This window comes from Bos indicus x Bos taurus, chromosome 28 (genome assembly GCF_003369695.1).
Source record: "Bos indicus x Bos taurus breed Angus x Brahman F1 hybrid chromosome 28, Bos_hybrid_MaternalHap_v2.0, whole genome shotgun sequence".
In the NCBI taxonomy this organism is placed as follows: Eukaryota; Metazoa; Chordata; class Mammalia; order Artiodactyla; family Bovidae; genus Bos; species Bos indicus x Bos taurus.
In genome coordinates, this window is record NC_040103.1 from 30,365,455 (window position 1) to 30,387,998 (window position 22,544).

At 35.5% G+C, this 22,544-nt stretch overlaps 1 protein-coding gene across 5 annotated transcripts in view; it reads left to right on the forward strand.

The window, feature by feature from the left end:
• The window catches only part of ADK (adenosine kinase), a 543,710-nt gene that overhangs the window by 377,907 nt on the left and 143,259 nt on the right, over positions 1-22,544 (forward strand). The gene's annotated exons all lie outside the window — the stretch shown is intronic.

Below are 22,544 nucleotides of genomic sequence, written 5' to 3' on the forward strand. Positions count from 1 at the left end.
TAAATACTTGTGGACTATAAAAATCCTTGAAATAGAAAAAAAGGAGACGTTTGCTATATCTTCCTTTTATGAATGTGTGAAGTTGTGTGAATTACCTCAGAAGTCCATTCTGATTCAGATTCTATGATTCTAACTTAGTTTGATTATATTCACCAATTTTATATCTAAATAAAATAACTATATTGTCTGCCTAGAATAACATAAAATTTGACCTGGAAGTAACTTGTGGGTTATTGGTGTGGAAATCATATGGTGTGGATATCTTCTAAGGGCCCTTAACCAATTGAAGGACATGCTACATTCTTAATGACCAACAAACTGACATAATGAGAAAAAATAGTGGTAAAAACCTTGATCTCCTAGGTATCTGCTAGAGGTCTCATTTGACTGAAATCTATGTTTCAGATTTTCCGTATTGTCAATGTTATTTTCTAGGTACAGGAAGCTCTTAAGAAAAGTGCTATTCTAGACTCTTTAAATAACGTTAACGAGTTGGTCATTAGTATAGCAGTCTGAGAGTGCTTGGGAGAAGTTGATACTTGAATCCAGAGTCCTTTATAGTCAGAAACAGTAGAATGGCAATACTTAGACTTTAAGAAGACAAACTTTAAAACTTTTAAAAAAGATAAATGTCATTCTAAAGAATGAGATTTGGAAAGTAAAACTTGAGAGGGTTGAATACCAGCAAAAATTCAGTTATGACTTTAAAATCTCAAATGACCTTAATTAAAAGGAAAATAAAGAAGAGCCTTAACAAGAATAAAAAGCTTGGAGAACATACAGAAAGCTGTTTAATAAGAGCTCACATTTGTAAAACATATGTAAAAATGATGGAAAGCATTTACAGAATGAAGGAGCAGTGCTGAAAGTTTGGCTGAGACATAGGAGAATAGAAAAGAATAGAGGCCTAAGAATGATTAGTTTTGCAGAAAATGCTGATAATATAAAAATGTTCTTTATTGTTTAAAAAAACTTCAAAAGTGCAATCAACAAAAAAAGTAATTGGACTTCATTAAAATTAAAAACCTTTTTGCATCAAAGGACACTATCAAGAAAGTGAAAGACAACACATGGATGGAAGAAAATAAATACATCTGATAAGGGATTAATGTATATCTCAACAACTCAAATATATCTCGACACAGGAAACAATCCAGTTTAAAAATGATCAAAGGACTTAAACATTTCTTCATAGAAGACATACAGACTGGCAATAAGCACACATGAAAAGATGCTCACCATCAATGATCACTAGAGAAATGCATATGAAACCAAAATGAGATACTACTTGGTACCCTTTTGGATGGCTATTGTCAAAAAATGGAAAATAACAAGTATTGCCAAGAATGTTGAGAAATGGAAACCCTTGTGCATGGTTGCTGGGAATGTAAATGATGCAGCTGCTGTGAAAAGCAATTTGATGCTCCTCAAAAAGTTAAACAGGGAATTATTACCATTGTTGTTGTTTAGTCACTCAGTCATGTCCAGTTCTTTGTGACCTCATGGACTACAGTATGCCAGGCTTCCCTGTCCTTCACCAGCTCCTGGAGTTTGCTCAGACTCATGTCCATTGAGTCGGTGATGCCATCCAACCATCTCAACCTCAGTCATCCCCTCCTCCTGCCTTCAATCTTTCCCAGCATCAGGGTCTTTTCCAATGACTTGGCTCTTTGCATCAAGTGGCCAAAGTATTGGAGCTTCAGCTTCAGCATCAGTCCTTCTAATGAATGTTCAGGGTTGATTTCCTTTAGGATTGACTGGTTTGATCTTCTTGCTGTCCAGGGGACTCTCAAAAATCTTCTCCAGCATCATAGTTCAAAGGCATCAGTTCTTCAGCGCTCAGCCTTTTTTATTGTCCAGCTATCACATCCATACATGACTACTGAAAAAACCATATCTTTGACTAGATTGACCTTTGTAGGCAAAGTAGGCAAAGCACTGTCTCTGCTTTTTAATATGCTGTCTAGGTTTGTCATTGCTTTTCTTCTGGCGAGCAAATGTCTTTTCATTACATGACTGCAGTCACCATCCACAGTGATTTTGGAGCCCAAAAAAGTAGCCTGTCACTGTTTGCATTGTTTCCCTATCTATTTGCCATGAAGTGATGGGACCAGATGCCATATTCTTTGTTTTTACTATTACCATATGATCCAACAATTCCACTTATAGGTATTAAAAAAAAAACAAAAAACTTCAAAGCAGGGATTCAAATGCTTTTACACCATTGTTTATCAGCATTGTTCACAGTAGCCACAAGTTGGAAGCAAAGCAAATGTTTTTCAGTGGTTGAATAGATAAATGTGATATATTAAATACAGTGGAATATTATTCAGTCTTTAAAAGGAATGGATTCTGGTAAAATACAGAATAAATTAAATAAAATCTTTTACCTGATACATGATAAAATCTGAATGAACCTTGAAGACACTTATGTTAAGTGAAATTAGCCCTACCTATACAAGCAGACACATATTGGATTTTCCTATAAGAATTCCTCTGAAATGAAGTATTTAAAATAGAAAAACTCAGAGAGAGATAGCAAAACAGTGGTTACCAGGCACTGAGGGGAAAAGGGAATTAGGAGTTATTATTTAATGAGTACAAAGCTTCTGTTTGGGATGACAGAAAACTTCTGGAAATGGATAGTAGAAATGATTGCAGAACATTGTGAATATAATGTCAGTTAATTTAACACTTAAAATTGTTAAAATGGTAAAAGTTTACTACCTTATGTACATTTTATCACAGTTTTAAAAATTGATTCTACAAATCAGTAAACTTTAAAGTTTGACTAGAACTTAGTATAGCTTATTAGGGAAATTATTTTTCCTTACCTAGAAGAGGAAGTAGTCAAATTACAAGCTACTACATGGCTCAAAAAGGGCTTCCCTGGTTGCTCAGTAGTAAAGAATCTGCCTGCAATGCAGGAGATGCAGGTTTGATTCCTGGGTTGGGACTGCTACTGCTAAGTCACTTCAGTCGTGTCCGACTCTGTGCGACCCCATAGATGGTAGCCCATCAGGCTTGCCCGTCCCTGGGATTCTCCAGGCAAGAATATTGGAGTGGGCTGCCATTTCCTCCTCCAATGCATGAAAGTGAAAAGTGAAAGTGAAGTCTCTCAGTCGTGTCCGACTCTAGCAACCCCATGGACTGCAGCCTACCAGGCTCCTCCGTCCATGGGATTTTCTAGGCAAAAGTACTGGAGTAGGGTGCCGTTGCCTTCTCCGCCTGGGTTGGGAAGATTCCCTGGAAAAGGAAATGGCAACTCACTCCAGTATTCTTGCCTGGAAAATCCTGAGCCTGGCAGGCTATAGTCCATGGGGTCGCAAAGGGCCAAACACAACAACCAAACAACACAACAACAGAACTCCAAATCATGTCAGGATGACTTTGACTTTTCTGATATGATTGTTATTCATATGAATTCATTTCACTAGATATGTAGTACTTGTATGACAGTCCAATAAGCAGTGATATACATATATAGTATATTTGAGATGATTTGTCATAATATGGATTATAGAATAATGAATATTGGATATAGGGCAATTTGATATATTTGATAATTATTGAACCAGTCTCAAAAAATTCTTCTGACAAATTAATACTGATATGCTTCACTATAAATGATTCAGATAAACTTGTGTTTGTGGATAATGTAGATATAGAGAATGCAAATAATGGAACATGTTAATAAATTATCAAATAAATTAAATGTCAAAATAAGACTTCTGACAATTTTAATAGATTAGAAATACCAGTTAAGTGATGAAATTTAATAAGGATAAATAAAAATGATATCATATTTGATTATAAAAAATATGGTATTATAAGATTTATCTCTTTGATCTCATCTTTCTTTGTTTTCCTCAAATATTCTAGTAATAATAAACTATTTTCAGTTCTCTAGGGAAAAAAGGGGGCATTTAACTTTTAAATTGCAATGAAGTGTGAAATATATTTCTCAGTGTATACATTCAGGATTGCTCTGTCCTTCCCCCCACCTCTTTATCCCTCAAACCTCTCCCCCAAATCTACTGTGTTTAATATAAATTCTCAAAATGCCAATACCTAGCCAAAACTAAATACACTTGGCCCTTATTTTCTACCTAGTGCCATTTTTTTCTTTCATAGGATGTGTGCCCTTTGATTAACCCAGCTTACCACTTGAAGAGGGTTCCCAGTTCATTGCAGAGGAGAACCCACGTAGAATTCAACAGTCTCTTTCAGTTGAGGAAATGGAGCTGCAAGTTTGGGAAGTCTAACAGCTAGCCAGCTAGTTTGCAATTCACAGTACCTGAAGGGAAAGAGCTACATAGACAAAGAACACAGGAGATTTGCGGAGTCCCACCCAAGTCTTTGAGCTGAGTACTGATCAGCCATGAGGAAACTAATGAAGGCTGAGGGAAAAAACCAACACTTGAGAAGATCTTTGGGCATAATCTTCAGAGTGCACAGACAGCCTGTAACCATCCTTATTGTACTAGCTAGAATTGAGACCCTTATCATAATTCATGGGCTTCAGATAGAGTACTTAGAACATCTCTGGGGCAAAATTAGTCTAGAATGTGTCTTCTTTTGTGCCTTATAACAATATTATCCCAACATGCATATGGTCCCCTGTATTGGTATGAAGTTTCCTTCTATTCATATTCAGAATACTGAGGGCTTTTTTCTAGAATGGATGTTGGATTTTGACATTGCCACCCCACCCCAATTTTAGAAAACCCAATCCAATAATACAAAAAAAGGATACTTCATTGTGACCAGGAATATTCAGTTGATTTACTGATCAATATAGTTCAACTTAGTAAAAATAAAAAGCATTACCATCTTAGTAGATACATAAAAGAAGATGTCAAAATCCAACATCCATCCCTGATAAAAAGCCCTCATAGTACTTAGAAGGGACCTTCTTCAACCCAATATGAAACATTCACAAAAAATATACAGCTAACATCATACTTAAATGATGAAAAACTGAGTGCTTTTCTCTAATATCAGGGACAAAGCAAGGATGTTCGCTCTCTCCACTTCTATTCAGCATTGTCATATATGTTTTAGCCAATGTTAACAACATATGAAAAATATCCAGGTTAGAAAGAATGAAGAAAAATTATCTCTATTATTAAACATAATGGTTGTCTTTATAGAAATCCTATTAAATCTACAAAGATATTAGAAATAAAAATGAGTTCAGCAAGGTTGTGGGATATAAGATAAACACACAAATAGCACTTGTATTTTTATATAGTAACAGCAAACACTCAGAAATTTTTAATCACTATTTTCATTACCAAAAAGATGTATAACATACTCTGGGATAAATTAAAAGATGTGCAACACTTGTGTACCAGTTACTACCAAATATTGTTCAGAAAAATTAAAGAGCTAAGTAAGTGGAGAGAGAAGGCCTGTTTGTGGATTTTAAGAGTCAATTGTGAAGATGTCAGTTCTCAAATTGGTCTATGGATTCAACATAATTTAATTTAAAATCCCAACAGGTTTTTTTGTTTGTTTTGTAGATGTCAACAAGCTTATTCTAAAATTAGTGTGGAAAAACATTGGACTGAATAGTCACACAGGATTGAAAAAAAGTCAGAGGACCTGCGCTACATGGCGTCAGGACTTAGAAAGCTGTCAATGCAGTGTGTCACCTGCCTAAAGATAGGCAGGTTCCTAGCACCCCTTATCGAAGAGATTATCTTCCCTCCATTGTATATTCTTGCCTCCTTTGTCAAAGACAAGGTGCCCATAGGTGTGTGGGTTTGGTCTATCTTTCTGTTTTTGTTCCAGTACCATACTGTATTGACTGTAGCTTTGTAGTATAGTCTGAAGTTAGGAAGGTTGATTCTTCTAGCTCCATTCTTTCTCAAGCTTGCTTTGGCTATTTGGGATCTTTTGTGTTTCCCTATGAATTGTAATTTTTTGTTCTAAATCTGTGAAAAATGCCATTGGTAATTTAATAGGGATTGCATTGAATCTGTAGATTCCTTTTGGTAGTATTATCATTTTCATAATATTGATTCTTCCAATCAATATTGGAAGAACATGGATATTTGGATACCTCTCCATTTGTTTATATCATCTTTGGTTTCTTTCATCAGTGTCTTACAGTTATCTGCATACAGCTCTTTTGTCTCTTTAGGCAGGTTTATTCCTAGGTATTTTATTCTTTTTTGTTGCAGTGGTAAATGGAATTGATTCCTTAATTTCTCCTGATTTTTTATTATTAGTCTATAGGAATGCAAGTGATTTCTGTGTATTGATTTTGTATCCCACGACTTTTCTGAACATTATCTTTAGGTTTTTCTATGTATAGTCATATCGTGTCATCTGCAAACAGAGTTTTACTTCTTCTTTCCCAGTCTGGGTTCCTTTTATTTATTTTTCTTCTCTGATTGTCTTGGCTAGAACTTCCAAAACTATGTTGAATAATAGTGGCAAGAGTGGACACTGTTCAGGATCACTGTCTTGTTCCTGATCTTAGAGGAAAAGCTTTTAGTGTTTCACCGTTGAGAATAATGTTTGCTGTGGGTTTATCATGCATTGCCTTTATTGTGTTGAGGTAACTCCCCCTCTGCCCATTTTTGAAGAGTTTTTAATCATAAATAGGTGCTGAATTTTGCTGAAAGCTTTTTCTGCATCTGTTAAGATTATCACATGGTTTTTATCTGGATAGCTATATGTGCAACAATGAAATTAGAACACTTCCTAACAGTGTACACGAAAATAAACTTGAAATGGATTAAAGACTTAAGTTTTAGACCAGAAACTATAAAACTCTTAGAGGAAAACATAGGCAGAACACCGTATGACATAAATCGCAGCAGGATCCTCTGTGACCCACCTCCTAGAATTATGGAAATAAAAACAAATAAACAAGTGGGACCTAATTAAATTTAAAAGCTTTTGCACAACAAAGGAAGCTATAAACAAGGTGAAAAGACAACCCTCAGAATGGGAGTAAATAATAGCAAATGAAACAACTGAGAAAAGATCCCCAAAATATACAAGCAGCTCATACAATTCAATACCAGAAAATAGACAACTCAATCAAAAAGTAGGCAGAACACTTAAACAGACATTTCTCCAGAGACATAGAGAAGGCTAATAAACACATGAAAAGATGCTCAACATTTCTTATGATTAGAGAAATGCAAATCAAAACTACAATTAGATACCACCTCACATCAGTCAGAATTTCCTTTATTAAAAAATCTACAGACAGTAAATGCTAGAGAGGATGTGGAGAAAAGGGAACCTTCTTAAACTGTTGGTGGGAAGTATATTGATACAGCCTCTGTGGATGAAAATATGGAGATTCCTTAAAAAACTGGGAATAAAACTACCATATGATCTAACAGTCCCACTACGGGCATATACCCTGAGAAAATCATAACTGGAAAAACACACATGTATTTCAATGTTCATTGCAGCACTGTTTAAATAGCTAGGTCATGGAAGCAACCTAGATATCCATCAACAAATGAATGGATAAGGAAACTGTGGTGTATGTATATATATATATATATAGGAATATTATATATGTGTGTGTGTGTGTGTATATATAGGAATATTACCCAGCCATAGAAAGGAATGCATTTGAGTCAGTTCTAATGAGCTGGATGAACCTAGAGCCTATCATATAGAGTAAAGTAAGTCAGAAAGAGAAAAACAAATACCATTTATTAATGCATATATCTGGAATGCATAAGATGAGACTGATATGCATTTGAGTCAGTTCTAATGAGGTGGATGAACCTAGAGCCTATCATATAAAGTAAGTCAGAAAGAGAAAAACAAATATCGTTTATTAATGCATATATCTGAAATGCATAAGATGGTACTGACAAACCTATTTGCAGGGCAGCAGTGGAGCTACAGACATAGAGAACAGACTTCTGGACGCTAGAAGGGAAAGGAGAAGGTATGACAAATGGAGAGAGTAGCATGAAAACATACACACTACCACGTGTAATATAGTTCAGTTCAGTTCAGTCGCTCAGTTGTGTCTGACTCTTTCCAACCCCATGAATCGCAGTAATATAGTTAGCCAGTTGGAATTTGCTGTATGACTCTGGGAGCTCAAACTAGTGCTCTGTGACAATCCAGAAAGGTGGGCTGGGTGGGAAGTGGGAGATAGATTCTAGAGGGAGGTTCAGTTCAGTTCAGTTGTTCAGTCATGCCTGAGTCTTTGCGACCCCATCGACTGCAGCACACCAGGCTTCCCTGTCCATCACCAGCTCCTGGAGCTTGCTCAAACTCATGTCCATTGAGTTGCTGATGCCTTCCAACCACCTCATCCTCTGTTGTCCGCTTCTCCTCCTGCCTTCAGTCTTCCCAGCATCAGGGTCTTTTCCTGTAAGTCAGTTCTTCCCATCAGGTGGCCAAAGTATTGGAGTTTGAGCTTCAGCATTAGTCCTTCAATGAATATTCAGGACTGATTTCCTTTAGGATGGACTGGTTTGATCTCCTTGCAGTCCAAGGGACTTTCAAGCATCTTCTCCAACACCACAGTTCAGAAGCATCAGTCCCTCAGCACTCAACTTTCTTTATAGTCCAACTCTCACATCCATCCATGACTACTGGAAAAACCATAGCTCGGACTAGATGGACCTTTATCGGCAAAGTAATATCTCTGCTTTTTAATATGCTGTCTAGGTTGGTCATAGCTTTTCTTCCAAGGAGTAAGCATCTTTTAATTTCAGTCATCATCTGCAGTGATTTTGGAACCCAAGCGAATAAAGTCTATCACTGTTTCCATTGTTTCCCCATCTATTTGCCATGAAGTGATAGAACTGGATGCCATGATCTTAGTTTTTTGAATATTGAGTTTTAGCTTTTTCACTCTCCTCTTTCACTTTCATCAAGAGGGAGGGAACATATGTATATCTATAGCTGATTCATATTGATGTATGACAAAGCAAAGCAATATTGTAAAGCAATTATCCTTCAATTAAAAATAATTTAAAAAGAAACTGTATCAAAATAAATACTCCTTGATAAAAATCCTAAAATAGAATAAAGATAGGCAAATAGATCCATTAGACCAACAATTGATTTTTTTTTCAAAATTTCAGAAGCCATTCTGTAGAGAATAGTCTTTTTAACAAATTATACTATACCACTTGAATATCCATACCCAAAAAAGTAAGCTTCAAGCCATACAAAATACAACTGAATACAGCATACAGTAGCTATTCAAGTGTTCAACATTAAAAAGTTTGACCATGCCAAATATTTGCATGAGCTAGTTGAACTGTCAGATATTGCTGATGAAAATGTAAAGCGGTACAACTCCTTTGAAAAAATGGTTTCTTATAAAGTTAGATATATACCCACCATTTGACCTAGCTGTATTATTCCTTGGTATACACCCAGGAGAAGTGAAAATATATATGCATACAGACACATACACAAATGCTTATAGGAATTTTTATTATATTCAGTCTGGAAGCAACTTAGTGTTCATTAACTGGTGACTAGATAAATTGTGATATATCTATGCAGTAGAATACTACTCTATAAAAGAAATGTATTTATACATACACCAACACAGATGAATATACATACACCAACACAATCTGAATATTTATGCTGAGTGAAAGATGAGCTGCCAGACAAAAACTACATTCTGTATGATTCCATTTAAATTCTAGAAAATTCAAAATTTGTAGATTCATGGTTGCTTGGGAAGGAGTTATGCTGTGAGGCAGTGATCACAAATGGACGTGATGAATTTATTCCTTATCTTGATTGTGGTTGTGGTTTCAGGACTTCACGCTTTTGTCAAAACATTAGATACTTTAATTTGTGCAGATAATTATATTTGAATTATATCTTATACAGCTGTTTTGAAAATATATGTACTGTGTGATTCTGTTTACATAAGTTTAAAAATGGAGAAAATTAACCTTGAGTTATTCAAATAAAAAGCTCTAAAGAATCAGTGTTAAAATGAAGACATGAAATAGGTGAAGGAAGTTGAGGTATCTCCCCTAAAAAATGAATTGCCAATTTTTTGTTTGGTTCACCACATACCAAATTTCTTTTATTTCTATGAAAGATCCCTTGTATTTCAAGGGCAGTATCAAGTCAGAGGAGGAGTATTTTGATAGTCCTGACTTTTAATTTTGACAGATTATTTTAAATTATCATACTTTATCATTAAATAATGCTTTAAAATTACATTGGGCATCCACAATAATCATCATTTAATTTGCACATCAGTACTGTGGCTGGTTTTCTAATGCACGGGAAGTTTTGGCTTGATTCATAGTAAGTACCATTGACCTCTGAAAAACACAAAGGTTAGGGGTGCCAACTGTAAAGGCAATAAAAATTCTGCTTATAGTTTATGGTTGGCTCCCCACCCAAGGTTTCAAGCAAAGGCAGATCGAGTAGTGGTCCAGTATTTACTACTGAAAAGAATCTGCCCCTGTATGGAACCCTCCACAGTTCAAACAGTCTTGTTCAAGGGTCAACTGTACTGAGGTTTTGTTATGTACTGTTGAAGGTGTCCTTTGGAGTACTACTATTCTGCCTCTCAAGTTTCACTTAACTTTCTTGAAAAACATGCACTCTCTGTTCCATTGTTAAAACATCATAAGTAGTACCAAGTGAATAAGGAAAAAATGTTAAGCTATTTAGACTATTTTCTGATCGACCAGCTTTTTTTTCCTACAAATTTTTTTTTTCTGATCGAGAGTCAATTTATTTGTTCCTAAGCCTTTTTACTGCAATTATTTGATTGACTCACTTGAATAATTTTATTTTTATGCAGTTATAAAATACAGTTCAGTTCAGTTCAGTTGCTCAGTCGTGTCTGACTCTTTGCGACCTCATGAATTGCAGCACGCCAGGCCTCCCTGTCCATTACCAACTCCCAGAGTCTACTCAAACTCATGTCCATCGAGTCGGTGATGCCATCCAGCCATCTCATCCTCTGTCGTCCCCTTCCCCTCCTGCCCCCAGTCCCTCCCAGCATCAGGGTCTTTTCCAATGAGTCAGCTCTTCGCATGAGCTGGCCAAGGTATTGGAGTTTCAGCCTCAGCATCAGTCCTTCCAATGAACACCCCGGGCTGACCTCCTTTAGGATGGACTAGTTGGATCTCCTTGCAGTCCAAGGGACTCTCAAGAGTCTTCTCTAACACCACAGTTCAAAAGCATCAGTTCTTCAGTGCTCAGCTTTCTTTATAGTCCAACTCTCACATCAGTACGTGAGTACTGGAAAAACCATAGCCTTGACTAGACGGACCTTTGTATGCAAAGTAATGTCTCTGCTTTTTAATATGCTATCTAGGTTGGTCATAACTTTACTTCCAAAGAATAAACGTCTTTTAATTTCATGGCTGCAATCACCATCTACAGTGATTTTGGAGCCCAAAAAATAAAGTCAGCCACTGTGCTTCCTCCAGCCCCACATTTCTCGTGATGTAGTCTCCATATAAGTTAAATATTATTGAGCCCGTCTTTGAATGGAATGTTCCCTTGGTATCTCTCATTTTCTTAAAGAGATCTCTAGTCTTTCCTATTCTATTGTTTTCATTGATCGTTGAGGAGGGCTTTCTTATCTCTCCTTGCTATTCTTTGGAACTCTACATTCAAATGGGTGTATCTTTCCTTTTCTCCTTTGCTTTTCGCTTCTCTTCTTCTCACAGCTATTTGTAAGGCATCCTCAGAAAGCCATGTTGCTTTTTTGCATTTCTTTTCCTTGGGGATGGTCTTGAGTCCTGTCTCCTATACAGTGTCACGAACCTCCGTCCATAGTTCATCAGGCACTCTGTCTATCAGATCTAGTCCCTTAAATCTATTTCTCACTTCCACTGTATAGTCATAAGGGATTTGATTTAGGTCATACCTGAATGGTCTAGTAGTTTTTCCTACTTTCTTCAATTTAAGTCTGAATTTGGCAATAAGGAGTTCATGTTTTGAAATGTGAATTAATTTAATGAATTAAGTTCAGGGACAAAACTCAATAAAGACAAATTGCTTTAAAAAATTGTTCTTGAGGACTTCCCTGGTGGTCCAATAGTTAATCCACCTGCCAATGTTTGATTGCTGGTCTAGGAAGATTCCCTAAGCCACGGGGCAACTAAGCCCATGTGCCACAACTACTGAGCTCACTCGCTGCAACTACTGAAGCTCGTATACCTCTGACCTTTGCTCTGAAACAAGAGAAGCCCATACCAGATCTAGAGAAACCCTGCACACAAAACAGAGCCTGTGGTGCCAACACTAAATTAGTAATAATTTTTAAAAGCTTCTTGAATTAGGTGTGAGCACACAAAGTTTGAAAGAGTAAAGGTTGAAGAACCCATAAATATCTGCACTCAGGGGTGTTTCATAGAAGTCTTCAAGTTTTGATTCTGCTTTAAAGAAACTGAAAGTGGAATCCATGAACTAAGAATTGTGGATCTGATTCTGTAGGATAGACTCTGGAGTATCAGTCAGCATATATACACTGAAATCCTTGACTCTACTGTAAATATTAACAAATGATGTATCTTTATATGTATTAAGAAAATGTCGATAGATTTTTTCAATTAAAAATTTTAAATTTAGTCAATTTGCTGATTTATTAGCCAACCACTGTTCCTTTCCTCTCCTGATAGGTAAAGTGAGGGATTTATATAGAAATACTAGATGATCTTTTAAAATTTTCCTTATAACCTAAGAATGTTTTTTTCAAAAACCATGGATTCATTTTCTAATGAATCTAACATTCTGATATTCAGTAACACTGACCAGTTTTGTTATAAATCAGCAGGTCCTTGTTCTGAAATCTAGAATATTACAGTCCCAAACATTAACTTTCAATAGTCTTTTTCATTGTTAATAGGCTTGACTATAATGTTTTATAAGCTAGATTTTCCCCCTTCTTTTACTTCTACTATTTCTTTTCGCTGTCTGATATGCCCTGGGAAAAGAATATTCTTCTCTAAGGGATATCTGAAAATATTCGGTTGAGCTCATTCTGAAACAAAGTACAAGTGTTCACAGGAATACCAGTGCTCCATTAATATGATAAAAAGAAAGTATAAAGTATTAACTGATGTGACTTTTTTTCTTTCTTCTATCATGGTAAAAAAGTACATAACAAATTTACTATTTTTGAGTGTATAATTCATTTAAGTACACTGACAGTGTTGTGCAATCATCGTCACTATCCAGTCACAGAACTTTTTCATCTTTCCAGTACAGTAGCTTTGTACTCATTAAACAATAACTGCTAATTCCTCTTTTCTGCCAGTGCTGGGTTATCACATTTCTACTTTCTCTATGAATCTGACTACTCTAGGTAGCTCAAAAAGTGGGATCATACCATAGTTGTCTCTCCAGCTTATTTCATTTAACATATTTTCAAAGTTCATCAGTGTTGTATCAGAGTTTCCCCTTTGTCTGTTTATTCATCTGTTGATGGATATTCAGTTTGTTTTTACCTTTTGACTTTTGTTAATAATACTGCTGTGAACGCTGGTATTACAAGTATTTGTTCAAGTCCTTGCTTTCATGCTTTTTGGATAAGTGGAAGTGGAATTTCTAGGTCATATGCTAATAATTCTCCTTTTAACTTTTTGAGGAACCACCAAATTGTTTTCCCCAGCAGGTACACTGTTTTATACCCACCAGCAATGCACAGGGGTTATTGTTTCTCTACAACCTTGCTAGCACTTGTTATTTTCCTTTTTTTTTTTCTTCTTTTTTTGCAGTAGCATCCTATTGGTGTAATGTAGCATCTCATTATCTCATTGTAATTTTGATTTGTGTGATTTACTTTTAGAAATTCATAGTGATAAATTTCTATGATACCTCAATTAAAAATATTGATAATCTGTTAAATTGCATTTTGTACTTTTAAACTGCACACCTGAATTTATTGGTTGTTGTTGTTAAGATAGTTTTAATATATAAATTACTTAAATGTTTGTATTTTAATTTGTTTCTGACATCTTCAAAGTTTAAAGCATTTCCCTTGAGCCACAACCATTTGTTACCTAGAGTCACATGTAATCAGCTTAATGAAGGACATTCTGCATGCAGGTAATTATATTCATTGATGTCTGCTAATGCAGTCTGCTTTGTAGTCATTATCTAGCAGTACATGACTAAAGAATTTGATTTTTCTTCTTGTTTTCATTTTTATTAAATTAAGGGTTTTTTTTTTTTTTTTTTTTGAATAGTGTCATCTTGCAAATGGTTCTTAAGAATAATACCTTTCAAGTCTCTGTAATCACTGGATAATTAACCTGCCAGGATTAAGTACCCTCAACTTTGCTTCAGGATACTTAACTCTCAAATAAGGTCAATTATCTCATGATAATAACTGCTTTGTCAAGAGTTACCACTTAATTCCACAGTGAAACTTCATATTACTGGTACAGTGTGCTTTGAGATAGAGTTTAAATAATGAAATACAGGTAGAAAATTGGGCAGAAGAATTCAGTTACATTATTTCATAGATATTAAGAATGCTACATTTTAGATAAAACTCCTTCTCATAGACCTAGTGTTTTGAATCTCACAGATGATTTCTATTTATAAAGATTATGTGTTACTCGGTTTCATCCATCCTTTTGCTGGCAATATTCCCACACTGTACATTTTCTTACAGGGAAATCCATTTTAAACCTATGGATCCTACAGAGGATTCAGTATATTAAAAATCTCTAGTGCTGACCAGGAAAATTGAAATGACTCTCTTTTGTAAGTGATGATTTAACTTAAAAAATATTTTATCAATCAATGAATTATAAAATAATAAATACAGCTCTGCACTTTTTTGTTGTAGTTTTTGTTGTGGCTTACTAGCTCTTAAATCATCTTACATCAGTGATGTGCAGCCAAAAACAGGAATGCTACTTGATGCATCAGGACACTGAAAGAAATGTAAAATTGGCTTTCGTTATTTCAATCCATGTTTTCTAAGCTTAAATCCTGATCATTTTTTTACTAAACTAGGTGGAATAGGCTAACTTTTTCTTCTTTTTGCCTGGAAAGGAAGGGGACCTTTATTGACATTTATTGTTTACACCGTTAAATTCTTCTTTATCTTTCTAATGGGCTTCCCTGGTGGCTCACTGGTTTAAAAAAAAAATCCACCTGCCAATATAGGAGACACAGATTTGATCCCTGCGTCAGGAAGATCCCCTGGAGAAGGAAATGGCTACCCACTCCAGTAATCTTGCCTGGGAAATCCTATGGACAAGAGGAGCCTTGCAGGCATAGTCCATGAGGTCACAAACGGTCAGACATGACTTAGCGACTAAACAACAACAATCTTTCTAATAGCCATTGATTCTTTTTTTTTTTTATTCTTTTTTAAATTACGTTATAAAAATTAAGAATTGGAAAACAGAAATAGTTTTCATTGTAAATAATTTTTGGTAAACTCTATCTTATCTGAAGTATTCTGTCAGTGTCTATGCAAAGACGTCATTTGCAATTTCAATGTGAAAATCTGTGTAAATCTTTAAATTATGTGCACCAAATATAATAAGTGCTATACAGGCATACATCGTCATCCATGTAGTCTCTGTTTGGTTAGAAGACTATCTTTATAAAGGTATTATTTTTAATTTGGGGGGAAATTTCCTTTCTCTCTCAAGTCTGTGCACATTTTATCCTCAAAGAATTCCTTTCTGAGTTCTTGTATCTTTTTATCAAATCTAATTCTTTAAGATAACATGATTTCCAAACACTTTCAGAGAGCCAGGTTGTCACCAGATCCATATTCTGACAATGTAAGAGATGGTCTTTTCTTTCCTCATATTAAGGTATTTCCAACATGAATATGGGAAATAAGGCTGTATCTAAAATGGTAATCCTACCCTTTTAAGTATACAAAAGTGTCTAGTTTCTTCCAAGGAAACATGGAAGTCACCTTCCTCTGACTGTTTGTATAGGTTTTTCCATTCCTGTCTCTTTTCTATCAGTATAAGCAAAGAAAGTGAGAGGAGCCTATGATACAGACAAAATCTAAGGTTATTATAAGGTCAGTCCAGGCAAATAGGAAATGATGTTTCAGAGAAGATACATAACCCCTTCATAAAAATTAAAACGTATGGTGCTCTTATAAGATTCTGATTTATTTTCTGTTAAGGATAATGAAATTTCAATTAAGATAATGCTGTGGCATTGCAATGCTGCTTAGTTTCTAGATTTAACTTGCTACTCAGGGTCTTTCTGATGTATTTTACTCACCTGGAAAAAAAATGAGATTTACTACAGCACAAGGGAGTCTTCTAATGTCAGTGACATGTTGTAAAGATAGGCTGTGGGAAGGATTTGGAAAGAGCCAAAAGTTATTTAACTGTAAGTTCTGTGCATCTTTTCCTTCCTTTCCTCTTTTTCTCTTCTGATTCCCACCAAATACCTCCTCCCTTCATTTCCCTCTCATCACCAAACTACATTGCCTCTGTAAGGATGAAAGGTCTTTTAATCATTCCTAAACTCATCATTTGTTAAAAAAAAAAAATCCTGTGATTTGAAATGGTTTGAATTGCTGTGGAGATGATCATATTTTAGGCAGTAATGCTTTTCTGTGTTACTCAGGATTTCAGTTACTTTTTATTTGAATTTTTTAGTTCAGTTCATTTCAGTCATTCAGTCGTGTCTGACTCTTTGAGACCCCATGAATCGCAGCACGCCAGGCCTCCCTGTCCATCACCAACTCCTGGAGTTCACCCAAACTCATGTGCATCGAGTCGGTGATGCCATCTGGCCATCTCATCCTCTGTCATCCCCTTCTCCTCCTGCCCCCAATCCCTCCCAGCATCAGGGTCTTTTCCAATGAGTCAAGTCTTCACATGAGGTGGCCAAAGTTATTGGAGTTTCAGCCTCAGCGTCGGTCCTTCCAATGAACACCCAGGACTGGTCTCCTTTAGGATGGACTGATTGGATCTCCTTGCAGTCCAAGGGACTCTCAAGAGTCTTCTCCAGCACCACAGTTCAAAAGCATCAATTCTTCAGCGCTCAGCTTTCTTCACAGTTCAACTTTCACATCCATACATGACCACTGGAAAAACCATAGCCTTAGCTAGACAGACTTGTTGGCAAAGTAATATCTCTGCTTTTCAATATGCTATCTAGGTTGGTCATAACTTTTCTTCCAAGGAGTAAGCGTCTTTTAATTTCATTGCTGCAATCACCATCTGCAGTGATTTTGAAGCCAAAAAAAAATAAAGTCAGCCACTGTTTCCACTGTTTCCCCATCTATTTCCCATGAAGTGATGGGACCAGATGCCATGATCTTCGTTTTCTGAATGTTGAGCTTTAAACCAACTTTTTTCCTCTCCTCTTTCACTTTCATCAAGAGGCTTTTTAGTTCCTCTTCACTTTCTGCCATAAGGGGGGTGTCATCTGCATATCTGAGGTTATTGTTATTTCTCCCGGAAATCTTGATTCCAGCTTGTGCTACTTCCAGCACAGTGTTTCTCATGATGTACTCTGCATATAAGTTAAATAAGCAGGGTGACAGTATACAGCCTTGACGTACTCCTTTCCAGATTTGGTTTTTTTGTTTTTTTGTTTTTTTTTTTCCTTTCCAGATTTGGAACCAGTCTTGTTCCATGTCCAGTTCTAACTGTTGCTTCCTCGCCTGCATACAGATTTCTCAAGAGGTAGGTCAGGTGGTCTGGTATTCCCATCTCTTTCAGAATTTTCCACAGTTTATTGTGATCCACACAGTCAAAGGCTTTGGCATAGTCAATAAAGCAGAAATCGATGTTTTTCTGGAGCTCTCTTGCTTTTTTGATGATCCAGCAGATGTTGGCAATTTGATCTCTGGTTCCTCTGTCTTTTCTACAACCAGCTTTAACATCTGGAAGTTCACGGTTCACGTATTGTTGAAGCCTGGCTTGGAAGTAAGGCAATGCCAAAGAATGTTTTAATTACTGTTCTATAAATGTGGCACTATTATAGTATTATTTGTCTGGTATGCCATGATATAAAGGCAATGACAATATTTAAACTTTTGCTTAATGAATTTTAATATTTTCTTATGACTAAAATTATAATGAAATTGACTGACTTGTAAATAAAAGCTAAATTTATATGACATATAAAGGAGCCTACGGCTATTTTTAGAATTTTTAAAATGTCTATTTTTTGACTCAGCTTAAATTTTTTCTGTAGCTTTCTTGTTTGACATTAAGAGGATAATTGGGGAATTTTTAATAGGTTCTATAGTATGTTATCAACAGTAATTTCCTAGCTTTGATGTTTTTAAAATGGTTATGTTTAATGTCCACATTTGGAATACTTTTCACTCACAACAGCTGTATACATGAATGTTGTTTCTAATGGAGTTATTTTAATGTTTGGTTATTGACTATTTTTAAGGCACTGCCATCAAATAGAATTCATTAGAAGGGTCAGAGTTTAGCCTTATTTCAAAAAGTTGGTTGCTGCAAGAATTAAACTGAATTAAGACTATAATTGACTCAGCACCTATCAGCCTATTATTTTAGCACAATAAAAATAATCCAGTAAATTAAAAAATGATCATTTCTTAAGATATGAACTTTAAAGACTTACATCTCATTTTTGCTTGTGTAAAATCATTCAATGAATATGAATGAATCCTCATTATATATTAATAGTTTTATCTTTATTTTCTTTTCTCCTGCAAATCCCTCTTTCTCCTGAACTTCCTAACTGGTCAGATTTTCCAGAGTGCACCATTTAATTTTTGCCTTCATGTTTTTTCATCTTTCAGTCCTTCTTTCTTTATCTTTAATGTCTCTAATTCTTTCTGGCAAACTTCTAATTATCCATTAAAACTTGCATTACTTCCCTTACCTTCTCCTCCCCTTCTCCTCCATCCCAATTGACTTAGTCATTTTAAAAATTTGATTTAGTGATATTTTATGTGTAATTATAACACATTTTTCTTAACACTTGCATAGTTTAGTAATTACATGTTTATTTTCTTTTACACTAATATATTCATTCACAGTAGACTTCTGTTCATTATTATAGTACTACCGCCTAACAAATAATATGCGTTTACTAAACATTTAATAAATGAATGGGTGAGGTTTTTTTTCCCCCGTTGCTGGGAGTTTAAATCTTTGCAAATTGTATAGAATGGTTGTCTTTTTAAATACGATTTTCCTGCTTAGTAACCGCTGTTTTTTTTTGTTTGTTTGTTTTGTTTTAATCATTACTTTTGATCTTAGGAAGATTTAGAATTTAAGAATTGGTCATAAATATGAATCCCCCAAACTAAACTTTTAGCTATTTTAGGCTATATTTGACACATTTAAACTATTTTTAGGTAATTAAATATTGTCCTTCAATTTGACCACTATTTATTAAGAGAATATTCTGTATCAGGCACTGTGTTCTACATCTGTATTGTAAAATCCTTTTAGAATGTCAGCAGTGCTATTACACAGTCACTTGCTTATCACCATCCTTTTTCTCTCAACTTTTTGAAAATAAGAATCTGCAGTATGTTTTCACAATATGAAATTCAGGTCTGGCTTAGGGGTCCCAGTTCATATGAATAGTTTTAAGAGCCTCAGTTTTGTGGTAACCCTGTACTAACTTCACAAGCCCAGGGGACCATAGTTTCCACCAGAAGCATTTTGTCAGCCCTCTTGTTACTCTCTGGTTTCAGTTCATAGTGTAGAGAAGGGAGACAAGGGAACTGAAACTTCAGCTCCCTCTTGTCAGATTTTGCTCCCTAAGAAACAAGATTTAAACGTATCATCTTTTTCTATACTCAGGAAATGATTGGCTCCTCCAACTTTTAATTCTTTTTCTTTGGAAGAGTGTCCTAATGTTTTTTCAAAAATATGACGCTCATAGGATTGATGTTAGATATTTTTAAGCCAAATAGATATGGTATCCCCCATGACTGTTGTTATAAATGTTACTATTCCTTTTGAACTATAATGAAAAATGCCTTTTAAGAAGCAGTGTGTATTTTCAGTAATTGACCTGAATGAAACTAAATATTAAGTGTGGAGACATCTGTTAATAGAGTGGATATTAGTACTAATTTATTCATATTAGTACTAATTAGTCATATTAAGGTGGAATATTTAATTTGACAAGTAAAGTTCTTTTATTACAACATCAAGCCAAATAGGGTTGATAATTTGTACAAAATTAATTTTTTATAGCACAGGGAAACATAAGTTTTCTTTCTCTCAGCCTGGTATTAGTTTAAAAATGACCTCTTCAGTACCTACCTCTTTCAAGGGGGCAATTCTGGCTTGGAGGTAAATTCAGTTTACTCCTTCCTAATCAAATTTCACATTTGTTATGTAAAGTCAGAGTCTACATTTCTTGATATATTGAACCCCAAAATGCACTACAAGGAATACCACAAAATAAATCAGTAGAACTTCTGTTTGTTGCTCAGAACAATTTAGACCAGCTATAAAATAGGTGAAAAGATACAAACCTATGAAGCAATGTTGTCACAACTGAATGGTACTTAGCACTAGTTTTCAAATAACAAATGAAAGAAGTGGAAACTTTAGGAGAGGGGAAGATTTAGAAGGGGCCTTTTAAATTGTGATTTTAGTATATTAATATCCGTATGGCAAGAGCATAGGAAGAGATAGAGACACAGAAGTAGGAAACTGTGAAAGTGAAGGTTGCTCAAGTCGAGTCTGACTCTTTGCAACCCCATGGTGTATACAGTCCATGGAATTCTCCAGGCCATAATACTGGAGTGGGTAGCCTTTCCCGTCTCCAGGGGATCTTCCCAACCCAGGAATAGAACCCAGGTCTCCCTCATTGCAGACAGATTCTTTCCCAGCTGAGCCACAAGGGAAGCCCTAGGGAATTGTAGAGGATCCCAATTCACCCCACACCAAGGAGGAAAGGGGGTGTGGGTGAATTGGGAGATTAGGGTTGACATATACGCACTGTTGATACTATGTATAAAGTAAATAACTAATGAGGACCTACTGTATAGCTGCTCTTTGGTGACCCAAATGGGAAGGAAATCCAAAAAAGAGGGAATATATGTATAAGTATAGGCAATGGCAACCCACTCCAGTACAGTTGCCTGGAAAATCCCATGGACGGAGGAGCCTGATAGGCTGCAATCCCTGGGGTCGCAAAGAGTCGGACACAACTGAGCAATTTCACTTTTACTTTTCACTCTCATGCATTGGAGAAGGAAATGGCAACCCACTCCAGTGTTCTTGCCTGCAGAATCCCAGGGACAGGGGAGCCTGGTGGGCTGCCGTCTATGGGGTCGCACAGGGTCAGACATGACTGAAGCGACTTAGCAGCAGCAGCAGCAGCATAGCTGATCCATTTTGCTGTACTGTAGAACTTAACCAAACTTTATTACTCCAAATAAAAAATTTTTAAATATTTTTATCTCTATTTGTCTAGCTATTCTCAGATTTATACTGAGTTCTGTATTTTCTTTTTCTTTTGTTATAAACAATCAGAACATTACTCCCATGATGTCATTGATTTAGTTATCATAGTCCCTTTATCTCTTTGTATAATAGGTAACAAGTCCAGGGAACATTTCTAAAAAGATTACTCATGCCTAGATTAGTTTTATAGTAGAGCTTTTAAAAATTAAGAAAAGCTGTGTTGTAAGAAAATAGAACATCTTGGATAGTAGAGAGAAGAGTAGAAATAGAAGTGGGAGAGAATATGGACAAACTTCCAGATGATCGGATACTTTTTGGGAACCTTCATTCTTAGAAATGAATGTGTTCAGTCTTCTAATTTATTTTGTAATGATCTTTTTTTAATATGTTAAAAATAAATTTTTATCCTGAAAGTCGATAAATAAGACAAATTAACAAGTCATGGACTATATATTTTATCAGACCACCTTTTAAGTGATTTTTAACTCTTTTCCAACTATAATAATAATGCATGCTCATATAGAGAATAAAATGTAGAAACAGTCAAAGATAAATTAACTTTCATTTCAGCATTACTTATTCTAAACAATTTTTGTGTGTTTCCTCACAGTGTTTTTTTCATACATATTTTTTAGCTTAAAGATTTTTTTACTTTTTATTTGCCTGCACTGGGTCTTAGTTGTGGCACTCAGGATCTTCAGTCTTCATTGGGGCATGTGGCAGCTTTTAGTTGCAGCATTCAGGATCTTATTATGGTATGCAGACTCTTAGTTGAGGTATGTGCCATCTAGGGTCCTGACCAGGGATCTAGCCCAGACCCACTGCATTGTGAACAGAGAATCTTAACCACTGGACCACATGGAAGTCCCTAAAGTTTTTATTTTGAAATGATTTTCAAATTTAAGAAAAGTTGTAAGAAGAATACAAATAAATTTTTCCCATAAGCTTTGAGCGTCTTCTCTTTTTGCATATGATACTCGGCGTATATTCAGATTTTTCTTGTCTTCCAGGAATGTTCTTTCTAGTAATTTTGTTTCCCTACTCCAAGACCCAGTTCAAGATTGTGCGTTACCTTTATTTGTCGTATGTCTTTGGTTTCCTTTCATCTGAAACAGTTCCTTAGTGTTTCCTGTCATGATATTGGCGTTTGTAAAGAATGTAGCAAACTGTTGGGCATATGCAAAGTTT